This window comes from Macaca thibetana, chromosome 12 (assembly GCF_024542745.1).
Source record: "Macaca thibetana thibetana isolate TM-01 chromosome 12, ASM2454274v1, whole genome shotgun sequence".
Taxonomy (NCBI): domain Eukaryota; kingdom Metazoa; phylum Chordata; class Mammalia; order Primates; family Cercopithecidae; genus Macaca; species Macaca thibetana.
Genome location: NC_065589.1, coordinates 117,690,151 through 117,712,245, shown reverse-complemented (window position 1 = coordinate 117,712,245; position 22,095 = coordinate 117,690,151). Strand labels below are relative to the sequence as shown.

Sequence of the window (22,095 nt, the reverse complement as noted above, 5' to 3'; positions counted from 1 at the left end):
TCCCCCTCTAGATGGCAGCACTTCTCAGAGTTCAGTCTTGCTCCCTCCTCATCTGCACTCTCTTCCCAGGTAACCGCATACAGCCCAGTGGCTATACAGACAACTTATGAACCTGAGGATGCAGCCCTGCCCACTCTCCTGGCCCCCAGGCTCACAGCCTTGCTGCTGCCCCTGCCCACTGGGCTGCCACAACTCAACTTATTCCCAAAATAGAACTCTTCATTCTTCCTCCTTAAAAATCTGCTCCTTCACTATCCCCCATTTAGTAGCTACCAAAGTCACTACTAGTATCCCTATTGTTACCAATGACCTGGAAGTCATTCTTAACTCCCACTGCCTCTCCCCAGCTCAATTCATCACCAATTCTATGGATTCCATCTCCAACATACATTTCAAATCCATGCACTTCTTCCATCTTCTCTGCCACCATCCACTCAACACTTAGGTCACTTAGGTCACCCAGCTTCCTAAGTGACCCCTCACTGCCACTCCAGCCCCTCTTCAATCTGTTCTCCACACAGCCCTTCCAACGAAGCTTCTAACACTGCACATGACACTGTGCTTAATGCTCCTTAAAGGCTCACCACGAGCAGCAGCTAAACCCTCTACTGGCCATGGCCTCCGTGGCCTTTTCCTTGCCTTCCTCCAGCCCTGTGAATGTGCCAAGCACTTTCCTACCTAGGACTCCTCCCATATCCCCCCACCCTGATGCACACATACGTACACACACACACACACACACACACACACACACACACACTGCATTCAGGAAGGCCTGAAGCAAGAGGAAGCAAAGTCTAGTCAAGAAACTGGAGAAAGACCTTCACAGCTATCTGCAGCAGAGAGAAAGGCGGAGCCCAGTACAAGATGACACTGAGGAGGAAAGGAAGGGCAGGATCATTCAAGACCCCGGTGTAGGCCAAGTTTAGGGATCTGGGACCTTTGAACGCACTGGAAAGCCATTGAAGTATTTCAAGTAAATGGGTAACATAATTAGGCTTGAATGTTGAAAAGGTAATTGTGGCTACAGAGTAGAAAAACAGAGGGGTCAAGAGCAGATGTGGGTGTGTACCAGGCCAGGCCGGCAACATGGTGGGGTCTAAGGAGATGATAATGCCCATGAGGAAAGTGACTAAATGTTAGACCTACTTAAGATGTTAAAAAATGGCAGTGTTTACTAAGTGAACAGATGTAATTTGAGATGTTTAAAAGTCTTGCCATGCAAGTATTACTAGAGGTATCACATTGGCTAAAATTCATTCCTCACAATAGGATCAGCTATCAGCAGTAAAGCACTGGCCACCAATCCTTCCTGTGGGAGGAAGGAGGGAGATTACAAGGAAAGTAGAATGAAAGAAAAGAAAGATACTAGCTCATAAATTAGGGCAGAGGATGGGAAAGGGGCCAAAAATAGGAAGCAGAGGAAGTGCAAATAGTGCTGACTTTTCAACTCTGCCTAACAGTGACTCTAACAACCTTCAACTGGATTGGGAAGAACAAAAGCTATTCTCAGAAAAGCTTGTCTTCTGAGGTTGAAATTTAACATGATTAATGAAATCTTTCATTATAAATATGCACAACTCAAAGGATATTCATTATAAAAAATATCAGGATCATAAAATTTTTAGAGATGAAAGGGACTTAGAGGTCATTTAGCCAGGCTCAGGCTCAGGATTCAGAAACTCTTCTCTCTACCTGTAGGCACTTCAGGAAGATTTCATCCGGAGCTAAAAGAATAGCGCCCTTCTATCCAGGTGGATAATGAAAATGTATGAGGGTCTCAAAAGAGAGCTGAAGAGCTGCTAGGCAAACAAGCAGCATCCAAAGTTTTAAAATAATGGGGAAGAGTAAGAGGGTTTAGGTTCTCCAAAATTTTTCAGCTACTTTGCCAATGAGTTTTATTTTTAAGAACGCACAGATAATGAATGACTAATTTTAAGCCATTCATCAAAGGAGATCACCCTGTCAATATTTTTTTACCAACTTGTTTTGGGGTAAAAGAAAAAACTTCAGACGTTCCTTTTGGTTTAGGGACCAGTAAGATCTGAATTTCTAATTTCCAAAGCTACTGCATACTTGGCTAATTCCAGCATCTGACAAAGAACCAGAAGAAAGAACGTAAAAGTTTCACGTACAATATTAAAGCCTCTAGAATAGTAAAGACCCCAGCTATGTTTCCATCTCCTAAAGTATACTTCAGTAAACATCGGAAAGAAAGATTTTCTCAATGATGTTTGGACTAAACCTTAAAAAAGTTGTGGTGGCTAGCCTCCAAGAATACTGATGAGCCCTGACCTCCCCTCTTGTAGTCCTTTCCCACATTGTACCAGATCTGGTCTGAATGCTGGTAGAAGGGATGGTATGCCATCTCCAAGATTAGACACTGGATTAGTCTGTTCTCACGCTGCTATGAAGAAATATCTGAGACTGGGTAATTTACAAAGGAAAGGGGTTCAATTGACTCACAGTTCCACAGGGCTGGGGAGGCCTCAGAAAACTTACAACCATGGCAGAAGGCACCACTTCACAGGGCAGCAGGGGAGAGAATGAGTGCCAGCAGGGGAAATGCCAGATGCTTGTAAAACCATCAGATGATGTGAGAGCTCACTATCAGGAGAAGAGTATGGGGGAAACTGCCCCCATGATTCAATTACCTCCCACCGAGTCCCTCCCACAACATGAGGGGATTATGGGGATTACAATCAAGGTGAGATTTGGGTGGGGACACAGCGAAACCACATCAGACACCAATATACTGCTGCTTCCATCTTGATCATTATCATATTCATTCTCTCCCTCTCTCCCCAACCCCCTCAGATCACTTTCTCTGGGGAGAAAAGCCATGTTGTGAAAAGCCCTGTGGAGAGGCCCACAGGGTGTAGAACTGAGGCCTCCAGCCAACAGCCATGTGAGTCTGCCATTTTGGAAACAGATCCTCTGGTCGTGGTGGAGCTTCAGATGACTGCAACCTCAGGAGGGAGCCAGAAGCACCCAGTCAAGCTGTCCCCAGATTCCAGAACTTCAGAAACTGTGTGAGATCATAAATGTCTGTTGTTTTAAGCTGCTAAGTTTGGGGAAATTTGTTACGCAGCCCAGAAAACTCATTCAAAATGTGGGCAAACTACAGGCAGCCAGGCGCGCAGGACCAAACTACTAAATTTCCTTCAACTCATGCCGTATACTCAGTAAAATTACATAGCTTGGAACAGTGCTATCTATAAAATGCCCACAAAGCACTGACAAAAGCAACAATGAAAACAATATATTGGCAATTATCAATTAATGGCAACTTTTTCCACATTTAGATTTCGACTAAAAAACAACTAGCCACCACCACCAACAACAACAACAAAAACAAAAACAGCCAAGAGAACACTAATGAAAATTATAAGCAGCTACTTTTTTTAAAGTGACAAACTTGAAATTGAGACCGGGTTAGAATTTTGCAATTGCTGTAGTAAGCAATGCAGTCCCTCTTTGACACTCACTTCCACATCCTCTTCATCTTTCTTTCCACTGTCACCCATCCAAGGCTCATTAACTCTCTTGCCTACTGGCCCCTCTGCTTTTTGGAATATCTAAGAATATGTGTACACATAGACCAGTATTTATATTCCTAGCTACCAAAAGAACTGAGGAGCTAAAGAAGACAGCCCATGGTCAAATCTCCAAAGCCATATATTTAACTGGTATGGCTTGGATCAGTGGATCTGTGCCAAATAGACAGCTGACACTCAGTAAATGTAAGTTTCTCTCCTCCTTACGTACTCCGCCGTGTGATGAGGGAAGAGTTCCTTTTCCTCTGTGCTCGGCTCTCTTTGCGCTAACATTCAGAACAACATGCATTCATTTAAAAAAACAAAACAAACAAACAAAAAAGCGTCTGGCATGTCTAGAGCAGGGGCTGGTTAGCAGTAACTAGAGCCAATGAAAAGTGGGACTCCTGTATACCACCTGCAGACAAGTTACACTGGAAAACTACAGAGTTCATCTAGATCTCTTCCCACTCTAGTTGTTATGTTGTCTCCAAATTTAGCTTTCAAGAAAGGTCTCTAATGATGTTTCTAACTTCCATAAATTACATGAGGGGGGGTAAGAATTTAGTAACTAAATGCAAAGAGATATAGTAGGATTATGTGATTTGGAACAAAGGATTATCCCTGCCAGACGGGGTGGCTCACGCCTGTGATCCCCAGCACTTTGGGAGGCCAAGGTGGGAGGATGGCTTGAGCCCAGGAGTCCGAGACCAGCCTGGGCAACACGGTGAAACCCCATCTCTAAAAAAAATATAAAAATTAGCGTGACATGGTGGCGCAAGCCTGTAGTCCTAGCTACTCGGGAGGCTGAGGTGGGAGAATCACCCGAGCCTGGGAGGTCCGGGCTGCAGTGAGTGGTGATCGCACCACTCCACGCCAGCCTGGGAAATAGAGCAAGATCCCGCCTCCCCCCCGCCCCCCCCCAAAAAAAAAAAAAAAAAAAAACGATTATCTCAATTCTCAGGCTTAAAATTTTTCATGGAATCTCAAGCCATCTTCAGCCAAGGCAAGAATTTAGAACTTTCCTACTCTCATTTTCTACCAAAATCTTTTCATATGCCGTGAAAGACTCTAAATCATGTTTCTCTATCCTTATGGTCTAGGTTCCAAGTTCCCAAAAGATATCTAATAACTTACACTATTTTCCACAGACAATCCTGGGAAAATGTTCTACTCCTCGGGCAGAGGGAAATCTGGCTGAGATCTCCGAAAAGAGTGCTGTTTCCAACGGGAAGCAATGTGAATGGGCAAGGAAGGAAAGCCCCAGATATGGTCAGAATAAAGCAGACCGGCTGACAACTAGAACCACGCACCAAAAATATGTCTCCCTGGCCGCCTTCTCCCCCGTTCCCATTTCGTTTAATCCTAACAATTAGGGTAACTATCATCGCCCCTCTACAGTTGTTGACTCTGGAACTCAGAGGCGGAAAGACCGTGCTCCACATCACAACACTGGTAAACTCTCAGAACCTGCATCAAACCTAGGTCTTCAAACTCACCCCTCCTGTTTTTCCCAACATGCAGTGCTACCTTTCATGGTCGCCCCATTTCTGAGCCTTGACCTGTTCTGAGCTTTGACATCCAACCATCTTATGGCTCTGCTTTGAACATCAGTCACTGACACCTCTAAAAGATTCACTATCCCCTCTGATACTCCATGCCCACCATCCATCCCCAAAACTTCAGAAGAAATGAGGTTAGAAAACCAGGACAGAGCAGAAAGTGCACTGTTCTACAAGAGCTGAAGACGAGTCACAGTTAACCCAGATGAGCAATCAGCCAAGTCTCTTCCACGGCCAATTCACTCAGTCCGCCAGGCACAAGCACTTCTGTCCAGGAGGCTCACCTGATAAGAACACCCACCGAAGTTCCAACGTTTCTCGTTGGAAATGAGCACAGAGAGGACACTGCTCACGCAAGCAGTGTGGACGCAACAAGCTCCGCAGCCCTCCACCGAGCACGGATAACCTCACACCCCCACAGGTGGCGAAAACAGGGGCGGCGATGCCCAGTCCAGGCGCTTCCCCTTAGAAGCCCCTTCGCCGCTGGCCCCTATCAGAAAGGAACGGGGAGGAGGCTGGGGGAGAAATAACTTTATGCTCATTTGCTAGACAGGACCAAAACAAAACCAGCAAACCGAAGCCCTTCAGGAACACCGCCCAGTTCACGGCGCGTGCAAGTTCCGAGGGCAGTAAGTTTTTGCAACACTTCCCAGCCCTAACCCTGCCCAAGCTGCAGCCGGAGGACTGAGGAAGTGGACGGTCCCGGGCGGGAGGCCCGCGGCAGGAAGTGGAAGCAGAGCCATCTGCGGGATAGTGAAGGAACGGCGGCGACAAGGGAGAGGCGGAGGCCGCCCCCGCTTCCTCAGCCCCAGGCAGCCCGGGAGGCCGAGACTCCCCCAGGGAGTCCCCTGGAGCGGAGCGGGGCCGCTGCCGGGGCGTCGCCCTCCGCCGGCCTCGGGACGCGACGTGTCCTGCCGCCTCCCGGCCACAGCCCGGCACGGAGGGATCAAGACGCTGCGGGCGCGCGGCGTACCCCACTCCGCAGCCCGCGCCCCACCCCGCCCGGAGCCCGCGGGCGCCGCACCCTTACCAGAGACCAGTCCAGCCGCCTCCGCCGTCCGCACCCGGCCAGCCGCTCTTAAACGCGCCCCGCCCCCTCCCGGGGCCGGACCCCAGCGGTCCTACGCGGATTTGTCATTGAGTAGCCCGGCTCGCTTTCCCACCCCCCGAGCGCGCCCCCGGCGTCGCCTAGGCAACCCCTCCTCTCGAGAGCGCGCCTTCGCTTCCGTTCTTGCCCTCTCCTCGGAAACCACGCCCGTCGAGGGGCTGTCAGCCAATCCGAGGCGGGTTTTCCAAGCAGCGCGCCTGCCCCGCCCCCCTCTGTTTCTCTCTTTGCCCCCGCCGACACGGAGCTAGTAACCCTGCGGCAGTGGAGGAGCTGCCCGCCGGTACTGAGGGCGGGTGCGGGCGGGAAAGGTAGGGGCGCCAGTTGTGGGATTCAGGCCAGGGCCAGGACGAAGTAATGGAAAGCAAAAGCGAAGGACGGACCTGATCATACAGAAACAGAAAATTACGAGGCGGCGAAGAGTGCTTGAGCGCGGCGATGGGGACGCCGCCAGAGGGTCCTGGGGCAGGACTCCACCTGCCGCCACCACGCGCTTCGCTGATGACATCCCATCAGCAGTAATCGAGTTACTGAGTGCATCGCGGTGACGGGACCCAGGCCGCCTCCAAGGGCCAGAATCCCACCCCAGCCACAGCCTCGAGTCTGGAAATGCAGTGGTCAAGCTCCCGGCCAACAGGTTTTCTCCTGCCAAAACCCGAGAACGTGTGATTTTGTATCCAATACAGCTTCATCTCGGTGGATTTTTCCTCCCTAACCACCTCCGCCTCCACAGGTTTTGTGACCGTGCGACCTCATGCGAGTCACAAGGCATCGCAACTAACAGTTTAAATGTCCGCCTCTCTTATCTCTAAGGAAGAGAACTATCTCTTATGCAATGTGATATCCATGGCTGCTGGCACAGTGGAATTAATTATTTCATTGTTGATCATTATAAGTTAGGATGCACGTGTACTATACTGGAGACTTTGGGCCATGATTAGATTGCTATGTATCTACCAGATCCAGTCCCTCCATCAGCATCTATATCAAAAAGCACAGAAGCTTTACCTTAGTCTTAAATGACCAGCTTAACAAAAAAAAGTGCAATCAGAAGAATATCCTAGTGTTAGCCTACTATTTGAAGTATTCTGTTTTTACCATTCTCATTCACATTTAAAACTTTTATTGAGTGCTAATTGTATGACAGACACTTTGCTAGGTATAGTAAGGAGATGGGGTAGGAGGCTTCTCAAAGAGGAAGCTCCCTAGTATTTATAGCCTAGAAGAGAAATCAGACCCAAACCTTTTCTTATGGAGTAACAATTAAGTGCACAGGTTTGGAGTCTGGAAGCATAGGATTAAAGGAGGGCTCTACCTTATGACTAGCAGTTACTTAATTAGGAAACTACTTCTGTGGGCTTTAGTTTCACCAACTGCCCAATAGCAGCACCTCCACGCTATGGGTATGAAGATGTACATGAAAGTCCACGTAGAGCTCTCAGTACAGTGGTAGGAACTTGGTGAGTGCCTCACGAATGTGAGCTTACACAGTGATTGCCACCAGAGGCCACGATGTACAGTCAAGTGCATGATCACCAACCTGGCACAGCTTTATCTCCCAAAACCCATCTGTATCAAGTGTGACCGCGTGCAGCCTGGTGGAAAGGGCCTGCTGTGGTGGTATCCTTTGTCAAACGCAAGTATAGAGAGGAGAGCAGCTGCAGCGGCCTACCCAAGTGAAAAGGGTACTGTAGTTGAGGGAACAGGGTCAGAAATCAGGTCACAGGCCAGGATTCTCCTGTTTCCACCTGCCCCCAGCCCCCAGGACCCACAGCAGCTGCAGGAGGTTTCCCCACCTTTCCTGGGGTGCTGAAGTGCCATTCCTTTGCATTGGTAACAGGATGCACGGGGCTTTCTGAGAAATGCTGCATTCATTCTCTGCCTGCCTAGAACTCAGAGGGGTCCTACTGGGACTCCTCCAGCAGGATCATCTGTTCAGATCCCGGACATGCCAGACCCTGAGCTGTGTGGTAGAGTCAGACAGGAGTGGCAGGACCCTTTCGGTGGGGCAGTATCATACAGGACACCAATAGGGGAACGTGTCCCAGCAGGAGAAGGGCACCAAGAGGCCACCAGCCTTGGCTGCCTCTAAGATGGCTCATTCCAGGTCTCAGGGGACCTCTTGTCGGCTGAGTTTTCCTGCCAGAACTCTGACTCCCAGCAGAGCCAGGGGCTTGAGCAGCAGGAATACATCCTTCTACTTATTGATTACTGTGGGAGTCTTTAGTGCTGTGTGACAAACATTTCTACTCCTCTCTTCTGAGCACTGGGAACTTCCTAACCCTGTAGTTGGGTGGAGCCATGTGACTAGCTCTAACTGATCACTTGTGAGCAGAAATGACACATAAATCATTTATAGGCTGGAGAAGTTAATTGCCAGTATAAGACCCTCCAGAGCTCTCTTGTCCTTGGTATGGCTACTGAGAATGTTAGAAAATGTGACTGCTCCATCAGCCAGGGTTTCTACAATGAGCACACAGGCCCCCTGCCAACCTGTGATGGACATTTAGAATGACTGAGAAATAAGCCCTTAACGGTTTGAAGACACTACGATGTGGGAATTGTTTGTTACTGCACGTAGCTTAGCCTGCTCTGACTGATGCAAGGTGAACAACTCAGACAAAAGGACTGAGAAGAGGCCAGTAAACAGACAAGCACCCTGATGATTACAAATTACGTCATTACAAATTATTTTAGACTGGGTGATCAAAAAAGATCTCTCTTGGGAGGTGACATTTAAGCTAGGACCTCAAGGATGAGAAAAATCAATCTTGGCAAAAGTTGGGGGTGGGAGGAAGGTCAGGAGAGTATTTCGGGCAGAGGCATAAGCCTGTGCAAAGTTCTGAGGCAGAAGAAAGCTTGGTACTGCTGAGAATGGCCAGGAAGCCTGGAACCGTGAGCAGGGGAAAGTGAGTCACACAGGGCAAGAGCCAGATGATGCAGGGGCTTCTCGCTTATATGGAGAAGTTTGAAATTTACTCCTAGTGCGGTGGAAACTGTTGAAGAGGTTTGATATGGTTTGGACATGTGTCCCCTCCAAATCTCATGTTGAAATGTAATCCCCACTGTTGGAGGTGGGGCCTGGTGGGGGTGGGTTTTGATCACAGGGGCAGATCCCTCATGAATGGCTTAGTGCTAGCCCCTTGGCAGTGAGTGAATTCTTGCTCTGAGCTCACATGAGGTCTGGTTGTTTAAGAGTGCGTGGCACCTCCCCACCTGTTCTTATCCCCGTTCTCAGTATGTGATGCACCTGCTCCCACTATGCCTTCCACCATGACTGGCAGCTTCCTGAAGCCTCCCCAGGAGCAGATGCCAGTGCTATGCCTCCTGTACAGCCTGCAGAAACATGAGCTAATTAATAATTAAGCCTCTTTTACCAATTACCCAGTCTCAGGTATTTCTTTATAGCAACACAAAATGGACTAACACAGATGGGCGAGGTGGCTCAGGCCTGTAATCACAGCACTTTGGGAGGCCGAGGTAGGTGGATCATGAGGTCAGGAGTCGGAGACCAGCCTGGCCAACATGGTGAAACCCCATCTCTACTAAAAATACAAAAAAATTAGGCAAGCATGGTGGCGGATGCCTGTAATCCCAGCTACTCGCGAGGCTGAGACAGAGAATTGCTTGAACCCAGGAGGCAGAGGTTGCAGTGAGCCAAGATCACGCCACTGCACTCCAGCCTGGGCGACAGATCGAGACTCCATCTCAAAAAAAAAAAAAAAAAAGAACTAACACGAGGTTCAAGCCAGGAGGCTGACATGCTTTGATTTTGGTTTTAAAAAGATCACTCTGGGTCAGGCATGGATTATGCCTATAATCCCAGCACTCTGAGAGGCCAAGGAGGGCAAATCTCGGGGTCAGGAGTTCAAGACCAGCCTGGGCAACATGGTGAGACCCCATTTCTATAAAAAATTTTAAAAATTAGGCAGACAGTGGTGCACACCTGTGGTCCCAGCTACCAGGGAGGCTGAGGTAGGAGGTTGAGTGAGTCCAGGAGGTGGAGGTTGAGCCCAGGAGGCAGAGGTTGCAATGAGCTGAGATTGTGCCACTGCACTCTAGCCTGGACAACAGAGCAAGAAGCTGTCAGAAAAAAAGAAAACAAAATTACTCCGGCTGTGGTGGGGAGATTGGGCTGTGAGGGGTGGATGTGGAACCAAGGTTAGAACCCTGTTCCGGGGGTCCATGCACAGTGGGGTCCAGAGGGCTAGAGAGGGTAATCAGCTCTCAGATCACAGATTTGGAGAGATTGCAGGAGAAAGGGAGCAAGAGAGCTGAAGACTAAACAGAACAGTCTCCCTCCAAACCCCAGAGGAACCAGAGGCAAGGTTTGAAGTTTAGATTCCCAGAGGTGCTTCGACACCAGGGACATGGGTACTCAAAAGCCAGGAAGGAAATGGGGGAGGGTTTGAATTTCCCAGAACATCAGCCAGCAGTAGAGACTTGCTTCCATGAGCTGGCAGGCGTGTATACATAGATCGTATTATTAGAAAGAGGACCGGCAAGCTTCTGTGGGCATCCCTGTGGGCATTTGATCTTTGTTGACCACATCAATTAGAAAAGAAAAAAGGCTGCCAATCTACAGACGGGGGAACAGCCATTCTCACCTGCTGATGGTTCTGGACAGACGCTATTCCGAGCAGCCACAGCAAGAGGAGCTCGCCCTCAGTCCTTTCTCAGCTTTGCCATCTGTGTTTCGCCACCCCTCAGTGCCCAGATGTTCTCGCCTCACTTCCTGCTGTCTGGTCCTGTTCTCAGGCACAGGTTGCACAGGTTGATTCACATGCAGGAATAAATGGCTAGTTACAGCTCCATTCCTACTCCTTCCTAGGCACTTGATGAAAACCTGAAGTTCTAGGCCGTGGGAGGTCTCCAGGGGAGGACCTCAGACCTTTAATTCACATCACTAGGATGGAGGGATCTACCCCTCGTCCAAAAAAAGCTCAGACTACTGAGTTCTCACGCAAAGCACCAGGTAAGGACAATGCGTCGTGTGGGACAATGCGTCGCGTGAACCCTCATGGAAAGCCTGAGCAGTAGCCCCAAGCCTTCCTTTCCTTGCAGCCTTTTGCAGGCAGCTACCAAAAAAAGCTCTTGCTCTTTACTGATTCCCAAACATATTCAAAAGCTTGACTGTGTTTCTCAGTTTAGTCACTGCCACTATAACAGACTTACGAGGGACTTTAAAAACCACTTTTCCCTAAGCGTGGTATTGAGGGCTTCTCTTTCCCCATCACCATCTCTCAAGGCGGTCCCTACATCCCAGCCAACCAGCAGGCACTCACCAGATGTTCCTGGGAATTGCTCTCTTAGAAAGTCAGAGGCCCAAGTCATTCACTAAAGAAGAAGCTTTCATCTTCCAACAGGAGCAAGTCTACTTGGGAAACACATTAGGAAAAAAACTCATGCATTTCAATTTCAATTTTAAATTATTTAATTAGCTGGGCTTATCTTTCTGCCGTCATAGTTTACACAGAGTTATCTCCCAGAAATGAAGTCAAATCTGTCTTGTAACTGAGACATACGCCTTCCACACTATTGCTCATCCCAACTGCATGCCCGCTCGTGTCCTCCCCCTTCCCTCTTCCCGCAGACGCATGCTCCGTGCTTCCCACAACCTGCACAGGAACAACCGCTGCAGATCTGGTACCGACCTCCAGGTAACCAGATAAAAGCCGCCACAGGGTGACAGCTGCAAAGTACTCCATTGTGAGAGAAAATGAGATTCAAGTGTCTAGATTCTGCACTGAGCTCTTTCCAAAGTGAAATATGATTTGCAGCCTGCCAGGAAGCCAACTTCATCCAAGAGCATGACAGGACCCTGCTTGGCCCCCTCCCTCCCTCCCTAGCTAAGCTGTCCTCTTGATAGCATCACAAGGCTTCCCTGGATGCCGCCTCAACAACAGACGCAGCGGGGACTGCACTCAGCCACAGGCTCTCCTTCAGACTCCCCGTGACCTCTGCTGCCCTTGAAACATCAGAGCACCCTGGAGAACCACAGCCACACCTGCAGCCCACCCATCCTACATGCTGACCGCACCCAGGTGGATCCAGGTCCTCGGCCCCTGATCTGCAGATGCACACGATGCTAGCAGCCAGCCAGCTCTGGACGGCTGGACAGACAGACAAAGAGGACATGAAGACCTGAGTTAGGAAGGGGGAGGAGGAAGGAAAGGATGTTGGTGGCAGGCTTGGCACTGTTAGACGTTCAGCTGTGCTCTCCTGGCCCCTCACAGCAATCCTCACTTCACAGAGGAAACCCCGGGTCTCAGAGAGTCAAGAGGTTACAGAAGCCTCAGGGCCCTTTAGTCACCGCTTACTGCTGGAGGCTGATTCTAGGATGGGGGGTGGGGTGCACTTCAAAGGGAAAGTGAATGCCCCTCTGTCTCCCAAGCCCATCCCCCTTCCTCCTCCAGCCCTCAGGAGGGGCAGCGCCATGGGCCACCCCAGGACTGGGACTGGCCCCTCAGCAAAGCCCCAGGCAGCCTCTGTCACCCTGTCCCACCCACAAATGCCAAACCCTACCCTGGTGAATTTTTATGAGCAGCATTTTTTAAATTGTGGCTTTGGTTATAGACAGCCCCATTCCTTTCCTGCATCCGCTCCAGAGAACAGGGCAAGGCCAAAGGGTCAGAGGTTCGAAAAATGCGGGGTGGTGTGGGGGGTAAAAGGACATAGCTGAGAAGTCCCCAGACCCTAGCTCCACCAGGAGGTAAGACTATCAAGCCATTAAAATGCACATGTCTGGGTTGGGGATCAAAGGGCGATTCCCCGTTTTCCATTGGGGATGTCCAGTGATATGATTTGGCTCTGTGTCCCCACCCAAATCTCACGTGGAATTGCAATCTCCAATTTGGGGTTGGAATCTGGTAGGAGGTGATTGAATCATGGGCGCGGATTTCCCCCTTGCTGTTCTCATGATAGTGAGTTCTCACAAGATCTGGTTGTTTGCAAGTGTGTGGCTCTTCCCCCTTTTCTCTCTCTCTCCTGTTGCCATGTGAAGATGTGCCTGCTTCCCCTTCACCTCCTGCCATGATTGTAAGTTTTCCGAGGCCTCCCCAGCCATAGTTCCTGTATAGCCTGTGGAACTGCGAGTCAATTAAACCTCTTTTCTTCATAAATTACCCAGTCTCGGGTAGTTCTTTATAGCAGTGTGAGAACAGACTCATACAACCAATGTCTGTGGCAGGCCCTGTTCCTGTCTAAGGTCAGCAGGTCCTGGAACACCCAGAGCATCATCCACTACCCCTTCTCTAGTGGACACAACCCTAAGACTAGAGTTGCCAAATGAAAGACCAACGCAATACAGGGGCCATACTTATATGAAGAATGAAATCTGAAATTATATCTGAAATTCAAATTTAACTGGGCATGTTGTATTTTTATTTGCAAAATCTGACAACCCTACCCAGGCCCAGGAATCTCCAGGTGGGCAAATCTCAGGGGCCCACACCCACCAACAGCGTCAAATCCCCCAGCTGCTGAGAGGGGAGGCCAGAGTGGCAGGCCCAAGAAACAGCTCTCAGACAGAGGGACTCCCTTCCCAGGTACGAGAAGTCCCCCAGTGAGGACAGCTGGGGACTCCAATGAGGCAGTGTGTGGCAGCTCTCCTGCACCAGGAGGATGGAAGGAGGTGCTCCTCAGGTCCTGCTCCTCCCTATCGCTCCAGAGGCGTGTGCCCTTCTCCTGAGGATTCCCACACAGCCTGTTTCTACCCAGCAGAGTCCTGGTAACGGCTGGGGCAAGAGTGGTGGCCCAGCCATAGCCTCTGGACTTCTCCCACTTCCTCCTCTTAGAAGCCTTCTTGATGACTCAGGCCTCCCTGATCTGTCCACACATCTTCACAACCAATTACATGGCCCTTTCCTCTTCTGTTGTTTTGAGTGCATGAGGGCTCCCAGCTGAAATTAGAAGCCCTGGCAGATGGAGTGCCAATGTTATAACCCAGCACAATGCACCGAATCAGTGCTCACCTAAGACATAAAGACCAGTGAAAGCCTTGGGCGAAAAAAGTCATGCCTCTGAGCCTCGGTTTCTGCATCAGAACGAAGGGAGCTCTCTCACAGAGGTTGATGGGAAGATTACATAATACAATGCCAAGGGCTCCATGCCAATTTGGCCCCTGAGAGCCAGTTAGTCCATGTCCATTTTCTTTATTGTTTTATTTACTTTTTAAAAAAACAGATGGGGTCTTGCTGTGTTGCCCAGGCTAGTCTCAAACTCATGGCCTCAAGTGATCCTCCCACCTCGGCCTCCCAAAGTGCTGGGATTACAGGCATGAGCCACTACACCAGGACACTTTATTTTTGTTTTGTTTGAATTTTAAAATTATTATTATTATTATTTGAGACAGAGTCTTGCTCTGTTGCCCAGGCTGGAGTGCAGTGGTGTGATCTTGGCTCACTGCAAGCTCTGTCTCCTGCATGCACACCATTCTCTCACCTCAGCCTCCTAAGTAGCAGGGACAACAGGTGCCCGCCACCACACTCGGCTAATTTTGTTTTTGTATTTTTAGTAGAGACAGGGTTTCACCATGTTAGCCAGGATGGTCTCGATCTCCTGACCTTGTGATCCGCCCACCTCAGCATCCCAAAGTGCTGGGATTACAGGTGTGAGCCGCCGCGCCCGGCCTAAAATTATTTTTAATTGTGGTAAAATATATATGACATAAAAGTCACCATCTTAGCTGTTAAGTGTATAGTTCAGTGGTATGAAGAAAATTCCCAGTGTCATGCAGCCATCATCACCATCCATCCCTAGAACTCTAAACTCTACACCCATTAAACACTCAATCCCCTTCCCTCCTGTGCCCCTGGCAACCACCAATTGACTTTCTGTCTCTGTGAATTTAACTACTCCAGGTACCGGGTAACAGTGGAATCATACAGTATTTGTCCTTTCATGACTGGCTTATTCCACTTAGCATAATGTCCTCAAGGTTCACCTATGTCATGGCCTGTCCTTCCTTCCTTGTTGAAGCTGAGGAATCATTCCATCGCGTATGTCGTACTCTGTTTATCCACTCACCTGCCCATGGACACGGGTCGCTTCCACCTCTGGCCTATCGTGAGAATGTCGCTGTGAATGTGGGTTTGCAAATATCTCTGAGACCCTGCTTTCAATTCGGTCGGGTACACACTCAGAAGTGGAACTGCCAGATCTTATGTTAATTCTGCTTCATTTTTTGAGGAACCATCATACTGTTTTCCATAGCAACTGCACCATTACACATTCCCACCCGCAATGCACAAAGGTTCCAATTTCTCCATGTCCTCCAACAGTTGCTCTTCTCTGCCCTTTTTTTTTTTTTTTTTTTTCAGACGGAGTTTCGCTCTTGTTGCCCAGGCCAGAGTACAATGGCATGATCTCAGCTCACTGCAACCTCCGCCTCCTGGGTTCAAGTGATTCCCCTGCCTCAGACTCCCAAGTAGCTGGCATTACAGGTGCATACCACCAAGCCCAGCTAATTTTTATATTTTTAGTAGCAGCAGGGTTTTGCTATGTTGGCCAGGCTGGTCTCAAACTCCTGACCTCAGGTGATCCACCCACCTTGGCCTCCCAAAGTGCTGGGGTTACAAGCATGAGCCACCATGCCTGGCCCTCTCTGCTCTTTTAATAGCAGCCATCCTAAGGGTGTGAGGGGGCTGCTTCCTTCCTCTTTGGATCCACACACCTTCGAGCCCCGCTCGTAGCAGGCACTCCATGGATGTTCACCCTGTGAACTCGATTCTCTCCTGAGCTTTCTCCCCTGGTCTTCTGGCTCTTAGGAGGCAAACAGGCTATTTCTCTTCCTGCAGGGGACCTTGGGCCTTGTGGCTCTTGGGGATTATTTACAGCCAGGGCTACTCCTGTTCTCCCCTTGCACAGGCTCAAGGATGAGCCCTTCTGGGGGAGTGGGAGGCAGGAGGCCAGACACATGTTGCATGATTCTCACCACCGGGCAGTCTCAGCCTTGTGGCTTTCTGCTGGTGCATCCAAGTTAACCTGCCCATCAGCTCCCACAGGACTAAGGACAAACGCACACCCCGTGACAGTGGATCTGGGGTCCTTGTGACTGCTGCCTCCTTTCCAGCTGTAGGCACCGACTTTGCTCCTGTTCCCAGTTCCTAGCAATAGGCTTCCTGCCCCCCCAAACCTAGCTCTCTCTGTCCACCCAAAGGCTGAGTGGGTGGCAGCCTGAAATCCCACCAGATGCCGTCTCCCGGAGTCCCCACACACTCACCCAGGTGCCCAGAAGCCAACCTCACACTGACTCAGCAGCACATGCAGGAGAAGGCATGACAGGGAAGACACCCAGGAGGTCATGGAAACAGTAAGCTCTGATAGAGGGAAGGCCTGGAATGATCTAGAACAAGACTGGGGATAGTAGGTCTGTGTAGGCCTGCCATTCTTCCCATCCAAGGGGACGCTTCAACATGACTTTGGTGCCACAGAGACCTGGATTCAAATAGCAGCTCCTGCCAGGTACAGTGGCTCACACCTGTGATCCCAGCAATTTGGGAGGCCAAGGCAGGGGGATCCTTGAGCCCAGGAGTTGGAGACCAGCCAGCCTGAGCAACATGGTGAAACCCTGTCTCTACAAAATACAAAAAAAAAAAAAAAAAAGCCAGATGTGGTGGCATGCACCTGTAGTCCCAGCTACTCAGGAGACTGAGGTGAGAGGACCACTTGAATCTGGGAGGTGGAGGTTGCAGTGCACCAAGATCATGCCATTGCACTCCAGCCTGGGTGACAGAAGGAGACCCTGTCTCATTAAAAAAAAAAACACACAAAAAACAAAATAGGGGAAAAATAGCAGCTCCATGAGTACATGCTGTGTGACCCCAGGCAAGTCTGTTTACCTCTCTGAGCTTCACTTGGCAAATGAGGATAACAACAGGCAAGTCACAAGGTCACTGTGGGGCTTCGAAGGGAAATCCACACGGAGGGAGGGCACCCACCTGACTGCTGCTGTTTCGTGCAGAGACCTCCTCCTGCCACCCGCTCTCCCGCTGCTGAAATCTCACACACAGACCCGGGGTTGGAGGGAAAAAACGAGATGAAAGGATAACGGCCTTCCTTTTTCCGACATGAGGCGGCTTGTTCTTAAGGGAAAAACAGCCCCCTCTGCAGCACCACCTCCACTGCATCCTCTCTTTGTGTTTGGGCTTCTGGGGGAACAACAGGTCCCACGGTGGTGGTTTCCTTCCAGGATCCCCCTCCCTCCAGAAATTCCCCAATGGCTGCCAAGCTCAGTGGTAAGAAAAATGAGCAATTTCCAGATCAAGGCCAGCACATTTCAGAGGCATGGAGTGGAGGCCACGCCCCTCCTGACTGCCCCATGCCCCGCAAACAGTCGTAGGTCACCTGGGCCCACACTCCCAGTCTCACTTACCTCTCAGAATGCATGGAGGAGGACACAGTGAGACTGCGGCAGAAGGCCTTGCAGTGGGAAGGTGGAGAGGGTCATCTCCCCGACCCTTGTCGCTCTGCCCCTGCCCCACATCCTGGGCAATTAGATTACTGCGGTGGGGGAGGGGCATCCAAGGCGGAGACAGGTACTGGCCACCCGCAATACACCTGGGACTTGGAGGCAGCGACCCTGGTGTTCAATAAGCATCCATTTAACGGTTCCCCAGGCATGGTGCTGGGAATCAGGGCACAACAGGGGCCAAAACAGACCCTCACGGGGTGCCTGGAGGAGTGGGGGCATCCAGAGAAACATGTGGAGCGCGTGGCTGCCTTTGCCGCCCTCCTACTCCCTGCCCTCCTCCCCGGCCCCGTGTGGCTGGTGTTCAAAGCCCCTGTGCGCTCTGCTCACTTGAAACCCACTCAGCTGAGGGGCTGTGCAAATAGCAGAGGCTGAACAGAGGAGCAAAGTCCCTGAGGGAGAAACCGCCCCAGGAAAGGCAAGCCAGGTGTCAGGGTGGGGAGCTTGGTTACCACCGTGGGTGCAAGGAGATGGAGACTGAGCAGGGCCTGGACATGGGCGGCCTTCAGGAAGGGCCGTCACCCTCCCTGCCCGGACAAGTTCAAGGGCAGCACCAAACAGCAAACTCGCATTTTCCACCTTTTATTCCAGGAAGGGCGCTGTGATGCTGCGGCGGGGAGGGGGAGGGGACCTGGGACCGGGATCTCTGACTAAGCCTGAGTCAGGGCTGCCTTCCACTGGTCCCCACCCACCCTTGCAGGCCACTGAGCCGCCTCTCCTGGCTCAGCCTCTCCCACTTGTTGCCCCCACCCTCAACTCCTTCAGTGACTTCCTCACCTCTTCATAAAGTCCAGGCTCTCGTCTTCTCTCCCACTGCCGCCAACAGTGCCCAGCACCCAGCCTCTCCCACCACCCGGCTCCCATCCTCCCAGCCTGTCCTCCTCCTGTCCCACTGCCTCACCATACTCCTGCTTCTCAGGTGCTCCCGATGTCCTCTAACTGTCCTTCAAACCCAGCCCAGTAGCAGGTCCTCTCAAACGCTTCCTGCCATCCCTTCCCTTCCCTGGGTAGGTATGGAACCCCTCGCCCAGGCCTCCTCCACCCCAGCCCTGCTCCCTCCCGAGAGGCCAGGGGCTGCATCTCATATCTGTATTTTTGTGCCTGGCATAGAACAGGAAAGGAATGAGGATTTCACTGAGCACCTACTGTATGCTGGCCACTGTTATGAAGGTCATCACAGGGAATGTTCACAACAAACCATGACATGGTATTGTCTCATTTTTACAGGTAAGGAAACTGAAGCCTCAGGGGAAGAGAACTTCAGAGCTAAGAGTCTTCTTCTACTAAAGTAGGCCCCCGATGTTTCTTGGGAGAGGTGGAGCTTGAGTGGGCTTAAAAAACAATGAGGATTCTGACAAACACAAAAGAGGGAGAGACAGAGAGAACTAGAGCATTCCAGGCAGCAGGGACTGAGATAAAGGAAGGCCGGGAGGCAGGAAAGCCCGGGAAGTGACTGGCAAGACTAGGCGGTTTAGTAGAGTCCGAGCTATACTTACACAAATTACTGGGCGCAGTGACTCACACCTGTAATCCCAGCCCTTTGGGAGGCCAAGGAGGGAGGATTGCTTGAGCCCAGAAGTTTGAGACCAGTTTGGAAAATATAAAGAGATCCTATGTCTATTTTAAAAAAGAAAAGAAAAGAAAGAAAAAAAAGAGAAGAGGAGGGGACGGGAGGGGAGGGGACGGGAGGGGCAGCAGCAGAAAGCCTAGAATGGCAGGAGGAACACCAAGCCTGCCACGGACATGGGACATTTCTGAGCAGGCTAGGCAGTGTTTCAGGGACGGAAAGCGCTTGCGGACAACTTCCCTGTCAAAACCCTTCCCAGAAACTTGAGGGGCCAGCGAGAGAGACCCTGTGACCTCAGGCTCCAGAGATAGCTCAGCAAGGCGAACCCCCCCGTGGCCACTGGTCAATGACTCACTTCTCCTCCCAGGCGCCCTCCCAGGGCTGCGCGCTCCTTCACGCGGCCTCCCTTAGCCCTTGCTCTGGTCTCTCTGCAGCAGGGGTCAGTGTTCCCAGTGAAGTCAGTGTGTGGAGCACACATGCTTCGTACCCATGTTCATGCCTGTGTGTGTGTGCACACGTATGTGGGGCCTGTGTGTCTCTTTCTCTGAGACCCACTCGAGATCTGCATGCAGCCTGGGCCCCCTCCCGGACTGCTGCAGCCAGATGCCCCCGGAGCCCCAGCCGTCAGCCTGGGGAGACGTGCCCCTGCCGAATTCAGAGAACGATGCAGAAGGATTCGGGAAATGAGGACCATTCATGAGCCCAGTGACTGATGAAGAGCACCTCCCTCACATCCGCTGCCAAACTAACCGGGAGAAGAGACAGACGAAGACCCCAGATGATTGCAATTTGGGAACACTTCCAACTCCAGCTCACTGCACTTGTTCCAAAATGATCAGAGGGGAGATTTGACACATGCTCTGGTCTCACTGGCTCCCATCACCATTGCCTCTGCCCCTCACAGCTCTGCCAGGTGCCTGGCTCTGACTCTTGCTGACACTTCAGGCCCCTCTCCCTTAGAACTGACTGCCATAGGGCTAGTTGCTTATTCTTCAAGTAAAGGGGGCCTGGAGGACTATGGAGGAGGCAGAGCTGCCTGGAGAGCCCCTTGACCCAAGACACTCCCCCCCCCGCACCCCACTGCACTTGGGAAGAAAGTCACGGCTGCAGGATGGAGGCACTGCGGGGGCCCTTCCTATTTGGCGGCAGCTGCAGCCACGCATGCCCCAGCCACAGCATGCAGCACACATCTTCTGTCTCACAGTGATTGAAGATTTTACGAAACCACCGGTCAGACAGATGTCCCCTGAAGCCCCACATTAATTGATTTTTGGATTCTGCAACCCAAGCTCAAGCTCCGAGCTCACTGCTGAGCTCAAAACTCCTGGGTGTCCCACAAGGTCTTAGATGTGGAGTCCATGACGCTGGAGCCAAAGTTGTCAGACACCTGGGCTGCACCTGCCTGTGCAACGAGCCTGGGAAAGCAGCTCTGGGATTGCACCCTCAGTGCCAGGGCTGGGGAGCCTCTGAGCTCAGGAAGGCCTTCGGGGACAGGCGCTCGGCCAGCTGCCTGGGTAGGCCACTAATGAGCGGATGTGTTCCAGGCTGTCTGCCCAAGGGGCAGCTGCACCTGGGCTGGAGAGCCGAGACTCCCTGGGGTTCTGCAGCCTCCGTCCTCCTCAGCCTGGCCCCTCGTCCTGTTAGAGGAGGGCACAGCTGCCTACCGCCCCTCCTTCCCTCATCTCTGCCTCTCTCATCTTCCTTGAGGAAGATTCCATCAGAGGTTTTAGTTACATATTCCTACACCATGCCTGGAATATAGTAGGTACTCAATAAATCCAACTTTGCCTGAGTTAGTGGTGAGGAAAAGCTGGACTCAGGATCAGGCTGCCTGTGAAGCCTGGCCTGTAGCCTACCAGCTGTCCCAGCCTCAGGGTCCCCACACCCAGACGTGCACGCAGTAACAGAGCACCTCTTGCCTGCAACAGTGCTTGGTTCACAGCGCATGCCAGTTAAGTGATCCATATTATTATTTTATCTTAAGATAGGAATCCAGCTGTGTCCAAATGAGGGGTTGGGACAAAATAAAAGCTAGAATCCAGTCTTGCAGGTGGGGACATGGCACCTGGGTCTCCACCCTGACCCCTGTTGCCCACCCTCTCACATGTCATCTAGAGACGGCACTCGTTGCGGAATGCTGCAGGAGGTGCTCCACTGGCACGAAGTGGGTGGGCTCTTAGCACAGACCCTAACAGTAAGTGACTTTTCACACTCCCATCTCCAAAGCTACATGCAAAACATTGATCGTGACAGGGGTTAGAACACAACTTCCAGAAGACCTCTTTTTTTTTTTTTTTTTTATACTTCAAGTTCTGGGATACATGTGCAGAACGTGCAGGTCTGTGACCCAGCTATACACGTGTCATGGTGGTTTGCTGCACCCATCAACCCGTCATCTACATTAGGTATTTCTCCTAATGCTATCCCTCCCCTAACCCCCCAACCCCTGACAGGCCCCAGTGTGTGATGTTCCCCTCCCTGTGTCCATGGTTCTTACCGTTCATCTCCCACTTATGAGTGAGAACATGCGGTGTGTGCTTTTCTGTTCCTGTGTTAGTTTGCTGAGAATGATGGTTTGCAGCTTCATCCATGTCCCCACAAAGGACATGAGCTCATCCTTTTTTATGGCTGCATAGTATTCCATGGTGTATATGTGCCACATTTTATTTATCCAGTCTATCATTGATGGGCATTTGGGTTGGTTCCCAGTCTTTGCTATTGTGAACAGTGCTGCAATAAACATACGTGTGCATGTGTCTTTATAGTAGAATAATTTATAATCCTTTTGGTATATACCCAGTAATGGGATTGCTAGGTCAAATGGTATTTCTGGTTCTAGATCCTTGAGGAATTGC

The 22,095-nt window shown here is 50.9% G+C and overlaps 1 protein-coding gene across 6 annotated transcripts in view; it reads right to left on the bottom strand.

Annotated features, from left to right (window-relative positions):
* RALB (RAS like proto-oncogene B) overlaps positions 1–17,200 on the bottom strand; it is a 52,281-nt gene extending 35,081 nt beyond the window's left edge. For 2 of the 6 annotated variants that reach the window (XM_050752729.1, XM_050752727.1), the window contains exon 1: positions 5,383–5,789. The gene's annotated coding sequence lies outside the window, so the exon portion shown is untranslated. Of the gene's footprint in view, positions 1–5,382; positions 5,790–6,128; positions 6,351–17,143 lie in introns of those variants that run through there. The other 4 variants (XM_050752726.1, XM_050752724.1, XM_050752725.1 and 1 more) reach the window with 4 other exon arrangements.
* Positions 17,201–22,095: the final 4,895 nt, after the last annotated feature.